The sequence below is a fragment of the Dasypus novemcinctus genome, chromosome 17 (assembly GCF_030445035.2).
Source record: "Dasypus novemcinctus isolate mDasNov1 chromosome 17, mDasNov1.1.hap2, whole genome shotgun sequence".
Taxonomy (NCBI): Eukaryota; Metazoa; Chordata; class Mammalia; order Cingulata; family Dasypodidae; genus Dasypus; species Dasypus novemcinctus.
The window spans coordinates 62,987,573-63,011,305 of record NC_080689.1 but is presented as its reverse complement, the minus strand read 5'-3'; the positions used below and the strand labels follow the sequence as shown (position 1 = coordinate 63,011,305).

General features: G+C 42.2%; 1 pseudogene; it reads left to right on the top strand.

The window, feature by feature from the left end:
• The window catches only part of LOC131273763 (factor in the germline alpha-like), a 72,867-nt pseudogene extending 51,411 nt beyond the window's left edge, over positions 1 to 21,456 (top strand).
• The last annotated feature ends 2,277 nt before the right edge of the window (positions 21,457 to 23,733 follow it).

Sequence of the window (23,733 nt, the reverse complement as noted above, 5' to 3'; positions counted from 1 at the left end):
AACCCGAGGCTGAGTGATTTAAATACCCTACAGGCTTTATAAAGGTAGTGAATGGGGGAGGGGGTTTTCCATCCTGGTGTAGTTGACTTGGAGTTTTTAACAAAGACTTCCTAGTGCTTCTCTACTACAGTGCATTGGGTGCCCTCTCCAGTGGGTGGGGGACGGTCAAGGGACGATGTAGACGTACCCCCTGGCTCAGCCACAGTGCTGAGTTTTGCTGCTCCTTTTGCCCTGAAAGTCTCTGCCAGTGGAAGGAACTACTGCTCTTCAGAATATGCCGCTTAGATTCGCCAGCCAGCTAAAAGGGCTGTAGACATGAGCTGCACAGCCCCGTTCCATGGGTTCGGGAGGTATATGTACAAATTAGCTTCTCTGTGTCACTGTACCTTTTTGTTTTCTAGATAAAAATCTCAGTCGTGTTTTCGTCAAACTGAAGGCACTTGTGCCATTCCTTCCACAAAGCAGGAAGCCTAGCAAAGTTGATGTCATTAAAGGGGCAACTGAATACATACAAATTCTCAGTGATGTGTTGGAAGGAGCCAAAGATGCTGAGGTAAAGCCTTAGGAGTTCAGAATGTCACTAGCTATCATCTAATGAGCCTTTTCTGTGTGCCTGATACTTGATGTATACTTCCAGTTCGTGTCTGACAATTCTGTCAGCTAGTTCCAATCCCTGTTTTATAGAAGGAGCAACTAAAATTAAGACCACAGAGCTAAGAAATGTCAAGGCTGAGATTTGAATCCAGGTTTACATGAGCTTTGGTCACATTCCTAACCATCTATACACTTAGCTCTTGCCACTGTCCAGGGCACCTGGATGATAAATGCTAAGTACTTAACTGAACCTTGGCATGTCGAGAGCCTGTTTTACAAAATGAAACCCCGGGTATCACCGCCGTTATCAGAGTGGCATAGCTCAGAAGTGTCCAAAAGGCATTGGAAGGCTGGGCTGGTTTTATGGGCTTGTTCTACAGAAGGTGTGAAAATGAATCAATAAAGGGAAGAAGAGAGACCTTAGAAGTGAGCCCCAGGGAACACCTGTTGGCTAGAGGAAGGAGGAGCCATGAGAAAGAAGGTAGGTGACCCAAGGTGGGGTCAAAAGATCCAGGAGGAGAGAGTTTTGGCCACCATGGGAAGCTGTGAGAAGCTACAGGGGTGCTGAGGTAGCAACCAGATTCAGCATTTGTTAGTAGAGGAGTGGGCTGGAAGTCAACTTGTACAGAGAGGGTTGAGGGAATATTATTGGTAAAGATTTGGTGTCCAAGCAGAGAAAAGTCACAAAGTTCAAGTTCCAGTCAACCTGCAAGTCTGATAGAAGAGGGATGAAAAGAATGGAAGCAAGAGAAAAGCCGTCAGATCAAGTGAAGGTCATAGGTTTGTATTTAAAGACAGATGAGGAGAGAGAAAAGAGAAGAGAAATATTTTGCCAAGTTTGGGCAGAAACAGCCAGGTGTACAATGTGTTGCTGAATTGGTTCTTTCCTTCTGCTTGTCCCCCAGTACTGGTCAGGTGGTGCTAGGAGGACACATCCTGCAATGGGGATCGATTGTCTATTGGCCAAAGCGAATGGTTGGGTTGTGGTGTGGTCACAGTGTTTAGACTTGTGCAGGTGGCTGCCATAGGTTTTCCTTGTGTTTTGTACAACAAAAATGATTTTTTTTTCTGCTTAAAGGCAGAGCAGTTAAGATTTTCCTATGCTGTAATATTTAGTTTCCCAGTACAGAAGATCTTAAGGTTATAGAATAATAGAATTAGTCGACTGGGTAAAACTTTTCTCTTCATACCTTCAATATTGCCCTTACTGCTTAAATGAAACTTGGTCAGTTAAACCTCTGGAATATATTGATTTAAATTGCCAAACTCAGAGGAGGAGGCAAGATGGTCGCTGAGTGAACTTGCCTTAGCAGTCTGTCCCGGGAAGAGACGGCTGGGCGCGGCTGCAGGTTCTCCAAGGCGGGGCTTTTTCAGGATTTTTGCAGGGCAGAAGTGCCTGGACATCGATTGGGTGGAAAGGTAACGGAGAGGATTTGTCTAGTAGATATAATTTGGGTTCTATTGCCCGCAGGTGAGACCCACGCACAGGCTCCTCCCTATTGGGGGTGAGGGGAAACGCGGTCCTGCCCGGCGGCTCAGCTTTTAGATGGGTCTGAGGTGCTAAGGAGTTCGCGAGTTCTGGGCGAGCTGTTGGTGGGTTGATGCGACGGGTCGCCTTTGTGGATCGATTTGGGAAGATAGACGGTGTTTTGTTGTGAAGCGGGAGAAACTTTTGATTGCGAACACAAACAATAGCGCTTTCGCCTGAAGCCCCGCCCCCAAAAGCCCGGCAGCCGATCTCCAACCCAAATAGGCTGTAGGCAATAAAGAGACGTAAATGGAAAATTGTTTTAGGCTGCGGTAAGGGAGGGGGACACGTCTGGAAGCCGATTAGGGAATATTCTGCGAAGCTTGGGAATTCCGGTTTTGGAATCTGTTTTCGGTGTCACAGGCCAGGCTTAGGATCTTTACTAGTAAAGTGGCTGCGGTGTAGAGGCGCCCTCTAGTGGCAGTGGTTTGGAATCACAGGACGGGAGCTGTCCAAAAGCTGAAGTGAGATATACCAATACTAATGAGCCCAGATAAGTAAGTGAATTGCAGAGTTCAGTCATAATATAGAGTTTGCGGATCTGACTTCCCCCATAGGGCTGGCACCCAGCTGTGGGGATCCCTGAGGGCTGTGTTACACTGTGGGGCTCCCAGGCTTCCTGTTGACCAGATTGGAGGTTGCCAGGCCTGAATTCCCTAAACTCTGGTGGCCCACACCACAGAGACTCACACCTCTTGAGTCCTCAATATCTCAGACTTTCCATCCCTGAATCCATCACGCACTGAGGTCCATCTGAGGTCCTTAAATGCCCTAGCCTTCAATGTTGACGTTTTTTTCTTTATTGTTTCATTTTGTTTTGTTTTTATTTTCATTTTGACTTATTCTTTACTTTTTTCAATTCCCTGATTGCTAACACCGCATTATCCCCTAGTCTTCTCTCACAGCGTATCCCCCAAAGTCTTTTTTTACTCAGTTATTTAAGGTTTTTTTTTTTGTGTGTGGTAGGTGCTGTGTAGTGGGTGTTTTAATTCTGGTTCGTGTATATCTGTTTTTTTTTTTTTTCTTTCCCCTACCTGTTCCCCACCCTGTGCCCACCCTCTTTTCCTTTCTTCCTCTCGTCCCTTCCCCCCCCTTTTTTTTCCTTTTTTCTTTTTTTCTGTTGTCTCTCTCCCTCTTGTCCCTCATATTCTACTTAGTTTATTTTAACTCAGTTATACAATAGGTGCGGCAGGAAACACCTCACATTCGCTGGGTTTTCTCATCCTCCACTGCCTCATTTCTGTGTGAACTGATTTAGGCTACCTACACTATCCTCTTTCCCCTACATCTTGATATCTGCCACCATCTACTGTCTCTCCTATATTCCACCTCCCACCTCCCTTTCTTCGATCCACGAAGGGTCTAAGTCTTAATTCCTAATACCTTTGTTTTGTTTTCTGTCTGTTATCCACTCTTGAAACTATTACCTTTCTTTGCTCTTTCCCTCTCTCATGAAAACAATAGCTTTTTAGCTCATACCATATCCCTCCCATATTCAATCATCTACCTCATAATAAGTACTCTACCTACTGCTATAACTCTACACAATTTACATGAATCTAACCTCCATCCTCCCAGAACTCATATTCTTGCTTTGTTAACATATATCACCAATACTACTTTACACTTTTCCCTTGCTTACACAATTGCCTTTCCCCAACACTAATACTTACCTTTAAAGTGAACTTAACCAACAACAAGAAATTAGAATAAGAAGAAAAAAGTGACAAAGAGAAGATATAACACCTATGCAAAAATAACAGCTAATTAACCTCCAAGAGTAGACAAAGAAGCTAAGGAACTGATTAAATCCGTCAAGATAAAGAGATGACCAGAAAGCAACAAAAATCTACAAACCAAACCAGTAATCAGGAAAACATGGCTGAATCCATTCAACAAACCAAAAATCATGAAGGGGAGCAAAACTTTGCACAAGCAATGAAAGATCTCAGAACATTTACAACCGACAAATTTGACAAAGTAATGAAAGAGGTTAACAACATGAAGACATCACTTGGAGGGGAAATTGCAGACATACACAAAAACATAACAGATATGATGGGAATGAACACCACAGTTCAAGAAATCAAAAATACACTTGCAGCAAATATCAGCAGACTAGAAGAGACAGAGCAGAGAATTAGTGATGTGGAGGATAGTACATCAGAAATCAAACAGATAGTAGAAGGGGTCAATAAGAAGATAGAAAAAATCCAGGTAGGACTTAGGGACCTGAATGACAATGCAAAATGCTCAAACATATGTATTATAGGCATTCCAGAAGGTGAAGAGAAGGGAAAGGGGTCAGAAGGAGTGTTGCAGGAAATAATGGCTGAAAACTTCCCAAATCTACTGAAAGAGACAGATGTGCATATCCAAGAAGCACAGCGCACTCCACTAGTCATAAACCCCAACAGGCCCACCGCAAGACATATACTTGTCAAATTATCCAATGCTCAAGACAAAGAGAAAATCCTAAAAGCAGCAAGAGAAAAGAAAACCATCACATACAAGGGAAGCTCAATTAGATTAAGTGCTGATTTCTCATCTGAAACCATGGAGGCAAGAAGGCAGTGGTATGATATAGTCAAGGTACTAAAGGAAAAAAATTTCTAACCAAGAATACTCTATCCAGCTAAACTAGCATTCAAGCATGATGGAGAGTTCAAAATATTCGCAGACAAACAGAAACTGAAAGAGTATACCAGCAAGAAACCTTCCCTTCAAGAAACGCTAAAGGGAGTCCTGCAGGAAGAAAGGAAAAAACAGGAAAGGCAGAGTTGGAGGAGAGTATAAGAACAACAACAACAACAAAAAAGACAAAAAAAATACAAACAAAATATGACAAACACAAATCCAATCAAAATATGGCTAACACAAATAATTCCTTGAAAGTAATAACACTGAATGTCAACGGATTAAACTCACCTATCAAAAGATTCAGAGTGGGACATTGGATAAGGAAATATGACCCATCCGTATGCTGTCTACAAGAGACACATCTTAGACCCAGAGATGCATGGAGATTGAAGGTGAATGGCTGGAAAACAATCATACAAGCTAACAATAACCAAAAAAAGGCAGGAGTAGCTATATTAATATCAGACAAAATAGACTTTAAATGTGAAACAATTGTGAGAGACAAAGAAGAATACTACATTTTAGTGAAAGGGAAAATCTGTCAAGAAGATCGAACAATCATAAATATTTATGCCCCTAACAAGGGTGCCTCTAAATACGTGAGGCAAACGCTGGAAAAACTAAGTGAAAGAATAGATACATCTACAATTATAGTGGGGGATTTTAATACACCACTATCAACTCTGGACAGAACATCTCAAAAGAGAATCACCAAAGAAACAAAACATCTGAACAGTATATTAGAGGAGCTGGATCTAATAGACATATATAGATCGCTACACCCAAACACAGCAGGATATACATTTTTCTCAAGCGCACATGGATCATTCTCCAAGATAGATCATATGCTAGGCCACAAAGAAAGGCTGAATGAATTCAGAAAGATTGAAATCATACAAAACAATATCTCTGACCACAGTGGAGTCAAGCTGGAAATTTGCAAGGGACAGAAGCCCAGATTTCACACCACGTTTTGGAAATTAAACAGCACACTCTTAGAAAAACAGTGGGTCAAAGAGGAAATCTCAAAAGAAATCAATGACTACCTTGAATCAAATGATAATGATAACACAACATACCAAAATTTATGGGATGCAGCAAAAGCAGTACTGAGAGGAAAATTTATAGCCATAAATTCATATATCAAAAAAGAAGAAAGAGCAAAAATTGAAGAACTAACTGCACATTTGAAGGAATTAGAAAAACAACAACAAAGTAACCTAACAGGAAGAAGAAGGAAGGAAATAACAAAGATAAGAGCAGAACTAAATGAAATAGAAAATAACAAAGCACTTGAAAAGATAAACAAGACCAAGAGCTGGTTTTTTGAGAAGATCAACAAAATTGACAAACCTTTAGCGAGACTAACAAAGAAAAAAAGAGAGAAGATGCAAATACACAAAATAAGAAATGAGAAAGGCAATATCACCACTGACCCCACAGAAATAAAGACTATCATAAGAGGATACTTTGAAAAACTATATTCCAACAAAAATGACAATCTAGAGGAAATGGACAAATTCCTAGAAACACATAAGCAGCCCATATTGACAAAAGAAAAAATTGATGATCTTAACAAACCAATCACAAGCAGAGAGATAGAATCAGTTATTAAAAATCTCCCAACTAAGAAGAGCCCAGGGCCAGATGGCTTCACAGGTGAATTCTAAAAAACATTCCGGAAAGAACTGACACCAATCCTGCTGAAACTATTCCAAAAAATCTAAACAGAAAGAACATTACCCAACTCCTTCTATGATGCCAACATTACCCTAGTACCAAAGCCAAACAAAGACATCACAAGAAAAGAAAATTACAGACCAAATTCTCTAATGAACCTAGACGCAAAAATACTTGCTAATCGTATTCAACAACACATTAAACGAATTATACACCACGACCAAGTGGGATTTATCCCAGGTATGCAAGGATGGTTCAACATAAGAAAATCAATCAACGTAATACACCATATAAACAGATTGAAGGAAAAAAATCACATGATTATATCTATTGATGCAGAAAAAGCATTTGACAAAATACAGCACCCTTTCTTGATAAAAACACTCCAAAAGATTGGAATACAAGGAAATTTTTTGAACATGATAAAAAGTATATATGAAAAACCTAAAGCCAATATTGTTTACAATGGAGAAATCCTAGACACCTTCCCTCTAAACTCAGGAACAAGACAAGGATGCCCACTGTCTCCGCTCCTATTTAACATTGTCTTGGAAGTACTTGCTCGAGCACTGAGGCAAGAACCAGAAATAAAAGGCATTCAAATTGGAAAGGAAGAAGTAAAAATTCCATTATTTACAGATGACATGATCCTATACATAGAAAACCCTGAGAGATCTACAACAAAGATTCTAGAACTCATAAATGAGTTTAGTATAGTCACAGGTTATAAGATCAATGCGCAAAAATCAGTAGCATTTCTGTACACCAATAATGAGCAAGATCAGGAGGAAATCAAGAAACAAATACCATTCACAATAGTAAATAAAAAAATCAAATACTTAGGAATAAATTTAACTAAAGAGGTAAAGAACTTATACACCGAGAACTATACAAGATTGTTCAAGGAAATCAAAGAAGACCTAAATAAATGGAAGACTATTCCTTGTTCATGGATAGGAAGACTGAACATTATTAAGATGTCTATCCTACCAAAACTGATCTACACATTCAATGCAATCCCAATAAAAATCAACACAGCCTTCTTTAAGGAACTAGAAAAACTATGAAATATATTTGGAAAGGAAAGAGACCCCGAATAGCCAAAGACATACTGAAAAAGAAAAACGAAATTGGAGGAATCACACTACCTGACTTCAAAACATACTACAAAGCTATGGTGGTGAAAACAGCATGGTACTGGCATAAGGAGAGACACATAGACCAATGGAATCGAATTGAAAGCTCTGATATAGAACCTCACATATACAGCCACATAATATTCGATAAAGCCACCAAACCCTCTCAACTGGGAGAGAGTGGCCTATTCAACAAATGGTGTCTGGAGAACTGGATAGCCATATGTAGAAGAATGAAAGAGGATTACCATATTACACCTTATACAAAGATCAACTCAAGATGGATCAAAGACCTAAATATAAGAGCCAAGACCATAAAAACCTTAGAAAGCAGTGTAGGGAAACATCTACAGGACCTTGTAATAGGAAATGGATTTATGAATATCTCACCAAAAGCACGAGCAGCAAAAGAACTAATAGATAAATGGGACTTCCTCAAAATTAAAGCCTTCTGCACCTCAAAGGAGTTTGTCAAGAAAGTAAAAAGGGAGCCCACACAGTGGGAGAAAATATTTGGCAACCATATATCTGATAAGAAACTTATAACTTGCATATATAAAGAACTACTATATCTTGAAAATAAAAAGATAAACAACCCATTTAAAAAATGGGAAAAAGACTTAAACAGACACTTCTCCAAAGAAGAAATACAAATGGCAAAAAAGCACATGAAAAAATGTTCAAAATCTCTAGCTATCAGGGAAATGCAAATCAAAACCACAATGAGATACCATCTTACACCCATAAGATTGGCAGCTATGAAAAAAACAGAAGAATAAAAGTTCTGGAGAGGATGTGAAGAAAGGGGAACACTCATCCACTGCTGGTGGGAATGCAGAAGCATCCAACCATTCTGGAGGACAGTATGGCGGTTTCTCAAAAAACTAGCCATAGATTTGCCATATGACCCAGCAATACCACTGCTGGGTATATACCCAGCAGAACTGAAAACAAGGACACAAACCAATATATGTACACCTATGTTCATAGCAGCATTGTTCACTATCGCCAAAAGTTGGAATCAACCCAAATGCCCATCAACCGATGAGTGGATCAATAAAATGTGGTATATACACACAATGGAATACTACTCGGCTGTAAGAACAAACACACTACAAACACATGTGATAACATAGATGAATCTTGAGAACCTTATGTTGAGTGAAGCAACCCAGACATTAAAGGACAAATACTACATGACCTCAATGATATGAAATAACCAAGCTGCCCTAGACAGCAAGAGACTGATCGATAGGCTTACAGGAAATTGGAGGGTGGAGGAAGGATGTGAGCCGATGTCTGCAGGGGTGGAATTTAAGATGAGATGGTGGTAAGTATGAACACAAAGAAGAGATAAAAGGGGGGCAAGGGGTTGCCTTTGGTTGGGGCTTTGTGGGTTTGAGGGTGGCTGGGGAGGGGTGGATGGGTAACATTGCCCAAAAGTGGGGGGAGGGAGGGGTAGCATACGAACACAGGAGAGGGTCAGGTGTTGGTGGAGAGTAAAATGCCGAGAAAATCATATCAAAATATAATAAAGAGGGTTACCTGTTTAGAATGCTCGGAGGGGAGGGTCTGTTGCAGGACAGGATCCTGGGGAATGTCTAAATGCTCATTCTGCCAGAGTGGGTGACACCATGGGGTAGAAACCCAAGTAGTGAGAGTGGGGGTGGACCCACATCCTGGGGAGGACTAATGCCATCAAATAGAGGGAACTGTATCTCTCGAGACAAAGGGTGGCTCCCAGAGCATTGGGGCAGTTGAGCAAGTTAGGCCCTGAACACTATTCCATCTATCTCTGGAAGTGGCTCCTCGGGAAACAGAGGTTGGTTGTCACTGTGGGCACCAAGGTGGAAGGGAAAATGGACGTTAAATGTGTGGAACCAAGGTAAATGGGGGGTAAGAGAGGAGTTTCGTGAGAGTACACAAGGATGGATATAAAACATGTAATATTACACCATAACATATAGGAGATGACAGACTGATAATGTAAACCATAATGCAAAACATAGGATAACTAAGAATGTAAAAAACTGTGTATCTTAAAGTATGCACCACAATGTAAGCACAGATGTCACCTTGTTAGAAAGCTATTGTCTCAGACTCTGTACATCACGTTAAGTAAATATGATGTGAATAGGGTGTAAGAGTATCAATGTGGAAGGGAAAAGGTTTTGTGGTGGATGTATGGGAGTGCTGTATATTATATATATGCATTGCTGTGGTCTAGGACTCCTGTGAAGAGAAGCTCAATAATTAGGGGGGAAAAAAAAAAAAAAGAAAAAGATAGGATGTAGAATTTTTTCCAAGTCAACACGTATTCTTTATCTAACCTTTAAACCCATCGCTATATGACATTTCCTAGTAAGGGACCCTGACATTATATTGGGCTTCAAATTTCAGGGAGTTCTGGATCACAGAGTGGTTCAACAATGGCAATGGAGGGATACTGGTATGGGATACCATTGACAGGTGATATATGGCTGACAGGGAGCTATACAGAACATATGTCCAGGGTGCATGGTAATGTTTGGATATACTCATAGTGGCAACAATTAAAAACCACAGCAGGGGGTGTACTGGGTTCCTGGCCAGTGGTGCTCTGTCGTGGTCCCTAGGGGAGCAGTGACAGTCTCTCAGGTGCAGCGGCGGGGACTGGGAGGGAGTGAGGGTTCAACAGTGAGCCCCTGACGCTAATGACTATGCTTGTGAGCTGATAAGCCTAAAATAAGAACAAGGCCTACAGCAGCATTGTGCCTGGGAATTTCCTCCTGTCAGCCTTCATGTTACTCAAATGTGGCCAGTCTCAAAGCCAAACTCAGCATGTAAATGCAATGCCTTCCCCCTAGCGTGGGACATGACACCCGGGGATGAGCCTCCCTGGCACCGAGGGACCACTATCAACTACCAACTGATGATGCAACTGGAAAATGACCTTATACAGAAGGTTCAATGCAGATCAGCAGAATATCCCTGTCTACATAAAATAACATGACTTTAAAATGCTGTTTGACCTAATGTAAGGGGGAAATGGAAAGGAGAAATGAGTTTATATGGCTATGAGTCTCTAAAAAAGAGCCTGGTGGCTGTCAGAGGGATTGCCCTTATGCACAACTGAGCAGAGTCTGAGAGACAGATAAAGCAGATACAACCCCCAGGTATTGGTTCCTTTGAGGGCTAAAGAGACCCATGGGAGTTATGGTAATGGCCGATGGGGTTAACTACCAGGTCAGATGGCCCCTCATTGGAAATGGTGTTTATGTGTGATGAATCTGGACTCAGATGGGATATCTCTTCATAAGACTTTCATGCTAATGTGCTGGAGGTGCAGTTAGTGTTGGGGTTTAAGATATATTTAGGGGATTTGAATCTCTGGACTGACAATGTGATAGCCAGGTCCTGAGCCTCAACAGACTCCAGCACCTACAATCTGATTCGTTGGACTCACCACACTCAGCTAAGATGGAGTTGAAGAAGGACAACCACCACACCATGGAGCCTAGAGTGATTACAACTGAATGTGGGAGGATCGCATCCAGCATCCATGTGGTATCTGAGCCTCCTCTTGACATAGAGGTGCAATGGACACAACCAATCCAATGTCCACATAGAAAAGGTGGCATTGGATTGGGAAAAGTGGACATGGTGGCTGATGGGTATGGGGAAAGGCAGGAAGAGATGAGAGGTGGAGGCGTCTTTGGGACATAGAGCTGCCCTGGATGGTGCTTCAGGGGCAATCACTGGACATTGTAAATCCTCACAGGGCCCACTGGATGGAATGGGGGAGAGTATGGGCCATGATGTGGACCATTGACCATGAGTTGCAGAGGTGCCCAAAGATGTACTTAGCAAATGCAATGGATGTGTCATGATGATGGGAATGAGTGTTGCTGGGGGGGGGGAGAGATGGGGTGGGGGTGGTGGGGTTGAATGGGACCTCATATATATATACTTTTTTTTAATGTAATATTTTTACAAAGTCAATAAAAAAAATTGCCGAACTCTGCCATATTATACTGTTTGATACCAAATATGGTTTCTAGAAACAAGACCCAGATGATCTGAACTGTAGCAAAAATACTTCTGCACCCCATATATCCGTTGTTAGAGAATCATCCAGAAGGATCACCCTGCCTGCCAGCTGTACGGTGGGCTTGAAAAACGAGGACAGGCTCTGGGCAGAGGGTGGCAGTGGCGACTCAGCATACATTTGTTACCAGAGCATGCTGTCTACACCTGGAGTTATCTCCCCCATCAGGAGACTGGTAAAGTGTTCCTTCTTAAAGTCATCTAGGTGTCAACGTCTATAACTTGAAGTATGGCTATTTCCATGCTAAAACATTACAACAATTTTGTGAAAACTTACCATGCTATTCACACTTCACATTGGTGTGATCCATTTAAAATAGATGAAATCACACTTACATAATTGTTCTACTTGCTGTAGTCCATGATTTAACTTGGGGTTCACTGTGTTCCTTGGATTTAAAACAATTCTTATTCTAGTAACATGCATACAACCTAAAATGTCTCCTTTTAAAAAATTTTTATTTTTTAATTTTTGAATTTCCTTTTAATTACATTCAAGTAGGTAGTTAAGTCCACAACGTTGTTCTCTAATCACTACAGTCACCACCATTCATTACCAAAACTTTTCATGATCCCAACAAGAAAATGAGTACATCTTGAGCATTAACTCCTAGTATTACCTACCCCCACCCAATCCCCTGGTAAATGATATTCTAGATTGACTGAGTTTTATTCTAATTATTTCATATCCATGAGATCATACAATATTCTTTTGTGTCTGGCTTAGTCACTCAAAATGATGTCTTCAGGGGCCATCCGTGTGTGGCATGATTCAGAATTTCCTTTTTATGGCTGAATAATCCATTGTTTATATACCACTCTTTTCTTCAATTTTGGATGGATACGTGGGTTGCTTCCATCTTTGGGCAAGTGTAAATAATGCCACTATGAACACAGGTATGAGTCCCTGCTTTCATTTCTTTTGGTTATGGAACTAGAAGTGAGCTTGCTGGGTCATATGGTAGCTCTGTAATTTGAGGAACTGCCAGTGCCTTCCACAGTGGCTGCACCATTTTACATTCCCACCAGCAATGAATTAATTTGTTCCTGTTTCCACTCATCAATACTTTTAGTTTTCCTTTTTTCTAATAGTAGCTATTCTAATAGGTATGAAATGGTATATCGTTATGCTTTTGATTTGCGTTTTCCTAATGGCTGATGTTAAATATCATGTGCTTTTTTTTTTAAGTTTTTCTTTGTTTTTTTTTTAAGATTTATTTATTTCTCTCCCTCTCCTCACCCCTACCCTGGTTGTCTGTTCTCTGTGTCTGTTCTCTGTGTCTGTTTGCTGTGTCTTCTTTGTCTGCTTTTGTTGTTGTCAGCGACACAGGGACATCTGCTTCTTTTTGTTGTGTCATCTTGTTGTGTCAGCTCTCCGTGTGTGTGGCACCATTCCTGGGCAGGCTGCACTTTCTTTCGCACTGGGTGGCTCTCCTTATGGGGTGTGCTCCTTGCACGTGGGTCTCCCCTACTCGGGGGACACCTCTGCATGGCAAGGCACTCCTTGTGAGCATCAGCACTGTGCATGGGCCAGCTGCACACGGGTCAAGGAGGCCCAGGGATTGAACCGCAGACCTCCCATGTGGTAGGCGGATGTCCTAAGCACTGGGCCAATTCCGCCGCCCCTCATGTGCTTTTCGATCACTTGTATATTTTCTTGGAGAAATGTCCATTCAAGTATTTGCCAATTTTAAAAACTGTCTTTTCTGATTTGTAGGATTTCTTTATATATTCTAGATATTAAATACTTGTTGAATATGTGGATTCTAAATATTTTATCCGCTTGATTAGTTTATATTTTTACTTTTATGATAAAGTCCTTTGTACAAAAACTGATTTTGATGAAGTCCCATTTATCTTTTATTACTTGTGCTTTGGGTGTAAAGTCTAACAAACTTTCGTCTAACACAAAGTCCTGAAGATGCTTCCTTATGTTTCCTTCTAGGGGTTCTGTAGTTCTGGCTCTTATATTAGGTCTGTGGTCCATTTTGAGTTTTTTTGTATATGATATGAGGTATAGGGGTGAACTTTCATTCTCTTGCACATGGACATCCTGGTTTCCCAGAATCATTTGTTGAAGAGGCTCTTCTTTCCTCATTGACAGGATTTGGCAACCTTGTCAAATTAGTTGATCATAGATGTGAGGGTTAATTTCTGAACTGGGTTAGATTCCATAGTCTTTGTTCTTGTAAGTACCATGCTGCTTTGATGACTGTAGCTTTGTAATAAGTTTTAAAATTGGGAACTGTGAGTCCTCCAACTTGGTGGTTCTTCTTCAAGATGTTTTGGCTATTCAGGGGCCTTTACCCTTGTATATAAATTTGGCAATTGGCTTTTCCATATCTACAAAGAAGTCTGTTGAAATTGCCTGGGGTTGCCTTGAATCTGTAAATTTCTTTGTGTAAAATTGACATATTAATGACATTTAGTCTTCTAATGCATGAACACAGAATGCCCTTTCATTGGCCATCTTGGATTTTTTAGCAATGTCTTATAGTTTTCTTAGAAGTCCTTTACATCCTTGGTTAGATGTTTTTTGCCTTTCCCATAGACATTTGATTTTTGTGGCTGCTATTGAATGATTGTTCATTACTAGTGCATATAATCACTACTGCCTTTTGCATATTGATCTTGCACCCTACTACTTTGCTGAATTCATTTATTAGTTCCAGTAGCTCTATGGTTCTTCCCTCCCCTGTTCCCCCATTTTTTTTTTATATAGATAATGCAATCTACAAATCAGGAAAGTTAATGTTTCCTTCTCAACTTAGATGGCTTTTTCTTTCTAAGGCCTAATTGCTCGAGCTAAAATTTCCAGTACAATGTTGAATTAACAGGGGGGGAAAGTGGACATCCTTGTCTTGTTCCTGATCTTAGAGGGGAGAAAGCTTTCAGTCTTTCACCATTAATTATATTAGCTGTGTGTTTTTCATAGATGCCTCCTTTCGTGTCGAAGTTTCCTTTTGTTCCTAATTCTGAGTGTGCTTATGAAGGAGGAGTGCTGGATTATACCAATGCCTTTTCTGCATCAATTAAGATGATGACTTAGCTTTTCCCCCTTCATTCTGTTAATGTGGTATAGTCAATTAATTTTCTTACATTGACCCACCCTTGTATCCCTGATAGGAATCCCACTTGGTCATTGTGTATGATTGTTTTAACATGCTGTTGGATTCAGCTTGCTAGTTTTTTGAGGATAATAAGGGATATTGGTCTATAGTTTTCTCTTACAGTATCTTTATCTGGCTTTGGTATGAGGATGATACTGGCTTCCAATGTGTTAGGGAGTGTTCCTTCCTCTTCAGGTTTTTTGGGGGAGTGGGGATGAGTTTGAGCAGGATTGCTGTTCATTGTTCTGGAACACTGGTAAAATTCCCCTGAAGCCACCTCCTCCTAGGCTCTTCTTTGTGAGATGCTTACTGATCTGATTTCTTTACTAGTTATTGGTTCACTGCTATCTATTTCTTCCTGAGTCAGTGTTGGTAGTTTGTGTTTCTAGGACTTTGTTCATTTCATCTAGGTTTTCCTATTCATTTCTGTGGGCTAGTGGTATTTTTTCATTTCAGATTTTCTTCCCCTCTTTCCCTCTTTCCACCCCTTTCTGCCCCCTTACCCTCCCCCTTATAGATAAATGGTTTTGTTGTTGTTGTTTTTTTTTTTTCAGATAACCAACTTCTGGATGATTTCTATTTAATTCTCATATACTCCACTCTAATGTCTATTTCCTTCCTTCTTGTTTTGCGATTGGTTGTTATTCTAGATCTCGAGTTTTGAGGTAAGGTCTCTTTTTTAAGACCTTTCTTCATATTTAAGCATTTAGAGCTAAAGATTTCCCTCAGCCCTACCTTTGCATCCCTTAAGTTTTTGTATGTTGTGTGTTCTCTTCCATTCACATCAAAATACTTCCTAACTTGCCTTGTGACTTCTTCTTTAACCCATTGGTTGTTTAATTTCCACATTTGTGAATTTTCCATTTCTCCCTCAGATATTTCTAGTTTCATTCCATTTTGTTTAGAGAATATACCTTGTATGACTTCAATATTTTTGAATGAGACTTCTTTTATGACCTAAGATATGGCCTGCCCTGGAGAATAATCCATTTGTATTTGAGAAGAATGTATATTCTGATGTTGGATGAAGTGTTCTGTATATGTGTGTTCGGTCTAGTTGGTTGAGAGTATAGTTCAATTCTTCTCTTTCCTTATTGGTCTTCCGTCTAGATGTTCTAGACATTATTGAAAGTGGTATATTGAAATTTCCTAATGTAGAACTGTTTATTTTGTTTATTTCTCCCTTCAAATCTGTCAATATTTGCTGAATATATTTTAGGACTCTGCTGCTAAGTGTATGTGTATATTTATAACTGTCTAGTTGCGTTGATCCCTTTACCAGTATCAATGACCATATTTGTCCCTCGTAGCTGCTTTTGACTTAGGTCTACTTTTTGTTATTAGTATAGCTATACCTGCTCTGTTTTTTGTTGTTGTTTTTTTTTTTTTAGGTATCAGAGCTTGAACCTAGGACCTTGTATGTGGGAAGCCGATGTTCAACCACTGAGCTTCATTGGCTGTCCTGAGTTGACTTTCTGTTTTGCTTGTGTTGTTGTTTGTTTTAAGAGGTACTGGGGACTGAACCTGGGGCCTCCCATGTGGGAAGCAGGCGGTCAACCACTTGAACCACATACATTTCCCTTCCTCCCCCTTTTTTTATATTACTACTTGCATGGCATATTTTTTTCCTCTGTCACTTTACTTTCAACCTACTTATGACTTTTGAATTTAAGATGAGTCTTTTCTAGACAGCATATAATTAGGTAATACTTTATCCACTTTTGCCAATCTCTGCCTTTTGACTGGGGAGTTTAATCTATTACATTTAAAGTAACTGCTGATAATGCAGTACTTTCTTTTGCCATTTTCCTATTTTGAGTTTGCAAGTTTTCTCTCTATATATTTGACCCTCAATTCTTTTAATTCCTACTCTCATATTTGGCTTTTGGTACTACGCCATTTTGAAAAACATTTCTTTGAAGATATTTTTCATGTGTTTACTTGGTGATTACCCGTGGAGCTGAAACTTAACATCTTAACCCTAACAGTCATTTAATTTGGTACCTACTTAAATAGCATCCACATATACCATTCCTGTATCTATCTTCTAGATCTCTGTCCTTTTTTTTCTTTTTAACAATGTATTTATTTATTTATTTCTGTCCCCTTCCCCCTCATCCCCCCACCCTGGCTGTCTGTTCTCTGTGTCTATTTGCTGCATCATCTTCTTTGTCCAGTTCTGTTGTCAGTGGCATGGGAATCTGTGTTTTTGTTGATTCATCTTGTTGTATCAGCTCTCCATGTGGGCGGCGCCATTCTGAGGCAGGCTGCATTTTCTTTCCTAATGGGCATCTCTTCTTATGGGGCACACGACTTGCATGTCAGGCTCCCCTATGTGGGTGACAACACTGCGTGGCACAGCACTCCCTGTGCACGTTAGCACTGCTCATGAGGTAGCTCCACATGGGTCAAGTAGGCCCGGGGTTTGAACCGTGGTCCTCGCATGTGGTAGGCGGATGCCCTAACTACTGTGCCAAACTACTGGGTCAAATCTGATTCCCACTCTGTCCTTATTAATTTGCATTTTAGCTGCCGCGGTAAGAATTAGAATTGCGTACCATAAAATACGACAGTACTGGAGTAACTACCCCTATGGTTACCTCTACCAGGAGTCTCTGTTTCTCTGTGTGTTTGAACCACTGAATACTGTCCTTCCCTTTTACTCTAAATAGCTCCCTTTAGCATCGCCTGTAGGGCAGGTCTAGTGGGGGTGAATTCCCTCAGCTTTTGTTTATCTGGAAATGTCTTATTTTCTCCCTCATTGTTAAAAGGAAGTCTCACTGGATATAAAATTCTTGGTTGGCATTTGTCGTTTTGCAGCACGCAAAGTATTTCAACATACTGCCTCCTTGCCTCCACCATTTCTGGTGAGCTGCGCACTTAATCTAATTGGGACTCCATTGCACATAACATTGCTTTCCTCAGGCAGCTTCAGAACATTCTCCTTGTCCTTTGCTTTCCCAAGTTTGATCAGGATGTGACAGGGTGTATTTCTTCAACTTTATCCTGTTTGGTGTTCTCTGGGCTTCTTGGATGTTCATATTAACATCTCATGCTGAGTTTAGGAAATTGTTGTTGCTTTGAACATTCCTTGTCCCCTCTTCTTCTCGGAGCCCCAGAATGCAAATATTAGTATGCCTGGTGGTATCCCAGAGGTCTCTTGGACTATTTTTGCTTTTTTGAATTCTTCTCCACCTGACTCATTTGTCTTGTGTTTAGGTTCAGTGATTCATTCTTCAACCAGCTCTGATCTGCTATTTAAAGCCTCCTGGGAATTTTTCATATTCATTATTGTGGTCTTCAGCAGTTCTGTTTGGTTCCTTTATAAAACTTCTAGCTCTTTGAGACTCCCACATTCGTTTTTTTTTTTAATCCCCAAAAGTGTTTCATTCCTCCCCTCCCCCCCCCCAACTTCATCTCCTTGAGTAATTTGAAGATCACTTTAAGTCTGTCTAGTACATCCACAGTCAGGTCATCTTCACTGTCCTCTGGATTTGTGTCTCTTTACTTTGAATGGACCATTGTTTCCAGTTTCTTTGATTTCTCATAGCATACTATACATAACCATATATCAATGTTAGCTCAGACTTATTCCTTGACCTGTTTCTTGAGTTTGTATCCAGCTCGTGATATGACAGGTTTTCTTGTGTGTCAGGAGCTAAGAAAACCAAATAAACCTTAGCAGAAACCCCTTCAGCAGTTTGCAAACTGGATATGCATTGGCTGGACTCTCTGCAGGGGTGAGCCTTCTTATCAGGGAAGTCAGCCCGTGGTGAATGCAAAGTGCAGGGGCCTCCCTGTCTCTTCTGGCCTGTGTCTTGTGCTGGGCTTGTGCTTCCTAGTGGTGTTAGGGGTTCCCTGTTTATGGAGTGTGAAAGCCCCCTGTCCTCTACTTCTCAGGCCACAGACCTTCTCCCTCTCCCTGGTGATCCCCTGCAGGGGGTAAAGCAGGCCAGCCTTGGCAGCCTTTGCCTCGGCCACTGGCCTCCATGGTTTCTCTCACTGCCTTTGTAGTCTCCAGTTGCTTTTCCCTGGGGGGCACATTCTAGGAAGAGGTTGGGGAACACCAGAGAGGAATTTCCTAATTTGGTCTTTCCCAGCTGGAGCAAGGCCAGGGCCCCTCAAAGGGAGCACTGGCTGGCTCCAATCTGCCCTGAGGGGACAGCCAGGTTGGGTGCCTAGAGCTGCTTCTATGGCTCCCCAAAGCTGTGCTTTCCTGACTTGGCATTTGCCTACCAAATGCGTCCCCTCCACTGTCCTCCCGCAGCTCTGAAGAAGTATGTCGTCTTTTAAGTCTCTTCTACTGCTTCTGTCCAATGTGGGTTAGAACATTGGCAGCTCTCAGCGCTGGATGCCCAGCAGTTTGAAGTAGCTAATCCAAAGGAGCATTTCTTTTTTGTTTTTAAAGATTTATTTATTTATTTCTCTCCCCTTCCCCTTCCCCGACCCCAGTTGCCTGTTCTCCTTATCTGTTTGCTGCATCTTCTTTGTCTGCTTCTGTTGTCAGCAGCAAGGAAATCTGTGTTTCTTTTTCTTGCATCATCTTGTGTGTTCTCCGTGTGTGTGGCAGCATTCCTGGGCAGGCTGCACTTTCTTTCGCACTGGGCAGCTCTCCTTACAGGGCGCACTCCTTGCACATGAGGCTCCCCTATGCAGGGGAGACTCGGTGTGGCAGGGCACTCCTTAGGCGCATCAGCACTGTGCATGGGCCAGCTCCACACGGGTCAAGGAGGCCTGGGTTTAAACCGCAGACCTCCCATGTGGTAGATGGACGCCCTAAACACTGGGCCAAGTCCCCGCCCTCCAAAGGAGCATTTGGTCCATTCTCTTCCTCCCATCCCCTGGATCTTGGAACTAGTTTTTGTTCTCTTCTGGCACCAACAAATTATGCCAAGGGCTGGACCCCGCTGTTGCCTGCCATGAGATTGGGGGTTGGGTAGTTGTAACAGCTGTGCTGTAAGTGTGATTCTCTGGCATTTATTTCCATGTACCAGAATTTTCTCCCCATTGTTCCCTAGATGCTGTATGGTATTCTACTGGACTCCAGAGTTTTGAAATAGTTGATTGAGACAGTTACTGTCTAATAGTTCCCGGAGCTTCCTGCTTTGCCATCTTCCCACAATTCTCTGGCTGCCCTTTATATGACTAAAGGTTCCTGGCTCTGGTTAGAGTCCTGTCCAGCTTATCCAAAGGGGATGGCTATGTAAGGTTTTCAGGATCCTGGTCACATACCCTAACTGGAGACCCGGTGCCAGCTGATATGCCACATTGGACTGAATGCTGGTGTGCAGAAGGGCCTAAGATTTGGGAAGCAGTTTGCAGAGTAGTTTCCTCTTCCTGCCGTTGGAGAGGAACTGGGAAGTAGAATCCTGGTGCTGGCAAGGATGGGCATTTATTTTGGGAGGCTGGGGGTAAAAACAGGTAGTACAAAATCAACATCCCTGGAACGCAAAGTCCTTAAAGTATATAAGAATTTACTGATGGCAGGGATGGAGATTGACTTGTGTGGCCAGAACAGGTTCACTTGGCGATTGAATTGGCAAGGATGTGTGCTGACAGAGGGACTAGAGCTGTGTGTAGCCACAGCATGTGGTTTTGGTAGAGATGGGGATTAAAAAAAAGTCCAGGAGAGGCTCATGTAGAACTGGTGGAGTTTCAGGATGGAGGCTTTTACTGTGTAGGGGTTGGGTATTGCTGGGTGGTAAAGGTGTTTGCTGCCTCACTTTGTTTTTCTTTGTCATGCACGGCTATGACATGGGTATTTCTCATCATTCAAGAGTGTGAATCTTTTGTTCAGAATTGTCTGTGATATTGTTGAGGCTGTGACTCTGGAAAAGGGACACATGGGAAGTGGATGTGGCCCAGGTGACTGAGCTCCCGCCTACCACATGAGAGGTCTGTAGTTCACTGTGGAATATCAGGAATTGGTGTGATGGATAGGCGGGGCAAGCTGACATAACAAGATGATGCAACAAGAGATATAAGAAGAAAAAACATAACAAAAGACACAACAAAATCTTGGAGCAGAGGTTCCCTTTGCCTCCTAAAGAAAATGAGCAAGATAACAAGATGATGTGACTGGCGGGCACAGCAAGCTGATGCAACGAGATGATGCAACAAGATACACAAGAAGAAAAAACATTAAGAGAGACAAAGCAGGGAATGGAGGTGGCTCAAGTGAGTAGGCACTGCCTTCCCATACCAGAGGTCCCAGGTCCAGTTCCTCTGTGCCTCCTAAAGGCACAGCACACAGCAAATGCAAACAGTGTGGGGGTGGGGAGAAATAAATCTAAAAAAAAAAATAAATAAATAAAACCTATCAGTTTTGGAGTGAGATGCCATGAGAGCTGGGGGACACATATGGATGAAGACCATGTGTGGGGCCTGGATAAGGCAGAGTCAAAGATTCAAGTGTTGCCATGTCACAGGAGATTCCTTGGAAAGCTGCTGAGAGAAGGCTGCTCTGTGGGTGCTGGAGTCCCACTAACCCCCTCCTCAGGTTGTGATCATCGGTGCATAAAACTGATCACTTGGGAAACTTCCTTTAACATTTTAAGCTCTGAAATGAGATGGCCTAGATAGTTGGGATAAACTTATTAGCACCCTGGAAACACCCCGAAGCCTTCTTGTCTCTCCTTTTCCCCAGGTAGGAGCTACTTGTGACAGGAAAATTTCCCCCTGAAGCTGCCCTAGGCTTCTGTTTGGGGAGTGGCTCATCTGCTCCAGCGTTCCCTCAGGGCAGGGCTTCCTAACAAGGGGCCTGACTACTTGAAACTCAGACATTCCTGTGGGGATATGTCAGTGTGGGTGTGATATATTTATTAAATAGTACACAGTATAGTGTGGACTTAGTAAGTGGTCTCTGGTTTTCACCTGACTAGCAAAGGGGTCCATGGAATAGGAAAAGGTAAGAATCTCTGACCATGGGAGGCTCACAGGGCATATTCTGAGGAGTTTGGCTAGAAGAGTATTCCAAACTGAACTTTGCTTTGAAGGAGATGTTCTCTGGCTTGTCAGAGTCCCCACCCACCCCTTATTGTATCTCACTAGCCCATTCGACTTGTTCAGATGTCTAACTTGGTAGCCCTGGACTAAGGACGTTAGCGCTCAGAGGGAAGGCTGTTCCAGTGGTTCACTGGGCTCTGAGACTTGACTGTTTCTCAATCCTTGGGGGTGGTTTAAGGGCTGGTGCTGGGGTGGTATGTGCTCTGGAAGTTGTCTGGCAGTTTGAAAAGGTGAGGGATCCAGAGCAGGTAGATGGGATGGAAGTAACCTTGGAGTGATGCCCCTTCCAGTGGTGGATCTCCAGGCTGGGGCCACTGAACAAGCGATGAAACCAGACACCCAAGGAAGACTCTTAAGGCTGAATCTGACTGAGATAAGAAAATGTCAGAGGGAACACAGGCTTCTATCTCTTGAACATGAGAGGGAGATTCCCTTTGTGGGAACTCATTTTTCTATGGGGTAGAATTGAAATAATCATGGAAGTAGGTTTATGGTATGAAGTTTAGCATGTTGGACAAAAAATCTCACTGGTGTGTGCTGCCCAAGCTTGTCAGTGAGCTGAGCATAATTCAAAAGAGCCAAAAATTCTATTTCTGACGTCCTGGGCCTGGTGGTTAAGTTGACTGAAGTTAGTCCTCATCCATCCTAGTGGACTTCTAGAAGAAATGTTTCTAGGAGACGCTATGAGAGGCTTTATAAAAGGCATGTCTCATTTGGTATAGCTGTGGTGTCCAGAACAGATCAGGGACAAAATGGCTTCAAGGACCATGTTAATGGCAGATCTTTTAATGGGAGGAGAAGGGGTTTATAAAAAGTAGGTTATTTTAGGGACTCTTCTGGTCTTCTTTGTATCACTTCCTTTCTCTTTGGAAAGATTTTCCTTTTTTTTTTAATAAAAGGTTTATTTATTTTATTTTATTTCTCTCCCCCTATCCTGTTGTCTGCTCTCTGTATCCATTTGCTATGTGTTCTTCTGTGTCCACTTGTGTTCTTGTCTGCAGCATCGGGAACCTCTGTCTCTTTGTTGTGTCATCTTGCTGCGTCAGCTCTCCATGTGTGCAGGGCCACACCTGGGCGGGCTGCGCTTTCTTTGCGTAGGGCAGCTCTCTTTATGGGGCGCACTCCTTGTGGGCATCAGCACTGCACATGGGCCAGTTCACCACAAGGTCAGGAGGCCTGGCGTTTGAACCTTGCACTGCCTATGTGGTAGGTGGACACTCTATCCTTTGAGCCAAATATTCTTCGATTTTTCCCTTTTGGAATGTGTCCTTCAGGCAAATCAGGTGTGGAAGACGGGCCTGGGGCACCTGCTTTGTTGGGGAGACTTGGGGGAAGAGGAACCAAGTGGCAGAGTCCCCCAGCATTGTGAGATCTGGACCGGGACCTCAGGAAGAGACTGAGGCGCTATCAGGCTTGGTGGCTAAACCTCTACTTGTTATGAGGGGTTTGGGGAAGGATCGTTTGTGGGACTTTCCCTCTGGATGTGCGAAGGCCTGGCTGTGGCCACAATGCCTGGTTCTGGTCTCTGGTTCCTGCTGGACTTTCATGCACCCAAAGCAGGATTGTCAGTTATGAACATGACTTAGATGGGAAGAAATGTGACTTTACTTTCTTACCATCCTCAGCTTGTCAATGAGTTCCCTAATAAACCCTCATAATTCAGATGATAGGAACCTCTATCTTGCCCCTTTAAGGCCCATCATCTTTGAGTAAATAAAGAACCATGTTCAGGATTTAAAGTCAATGTCTGAATCCTTGTGGGGGTTCTTTGCCTCTTAAGCATCCTCTGTCTTTCCTCACTCCAGATGAGTATTTGTACATGGAGGCTGAAATGAGAGTCAGTGATGTGTTGGGTAGAGGATGTGGTGATAATGTTACACCCTTGAGCCACTTTATTCTGCCAAACTACCCTCAGTGTAAACTAGTGGACTAGAAAATTTGAGTTAAAGCATTT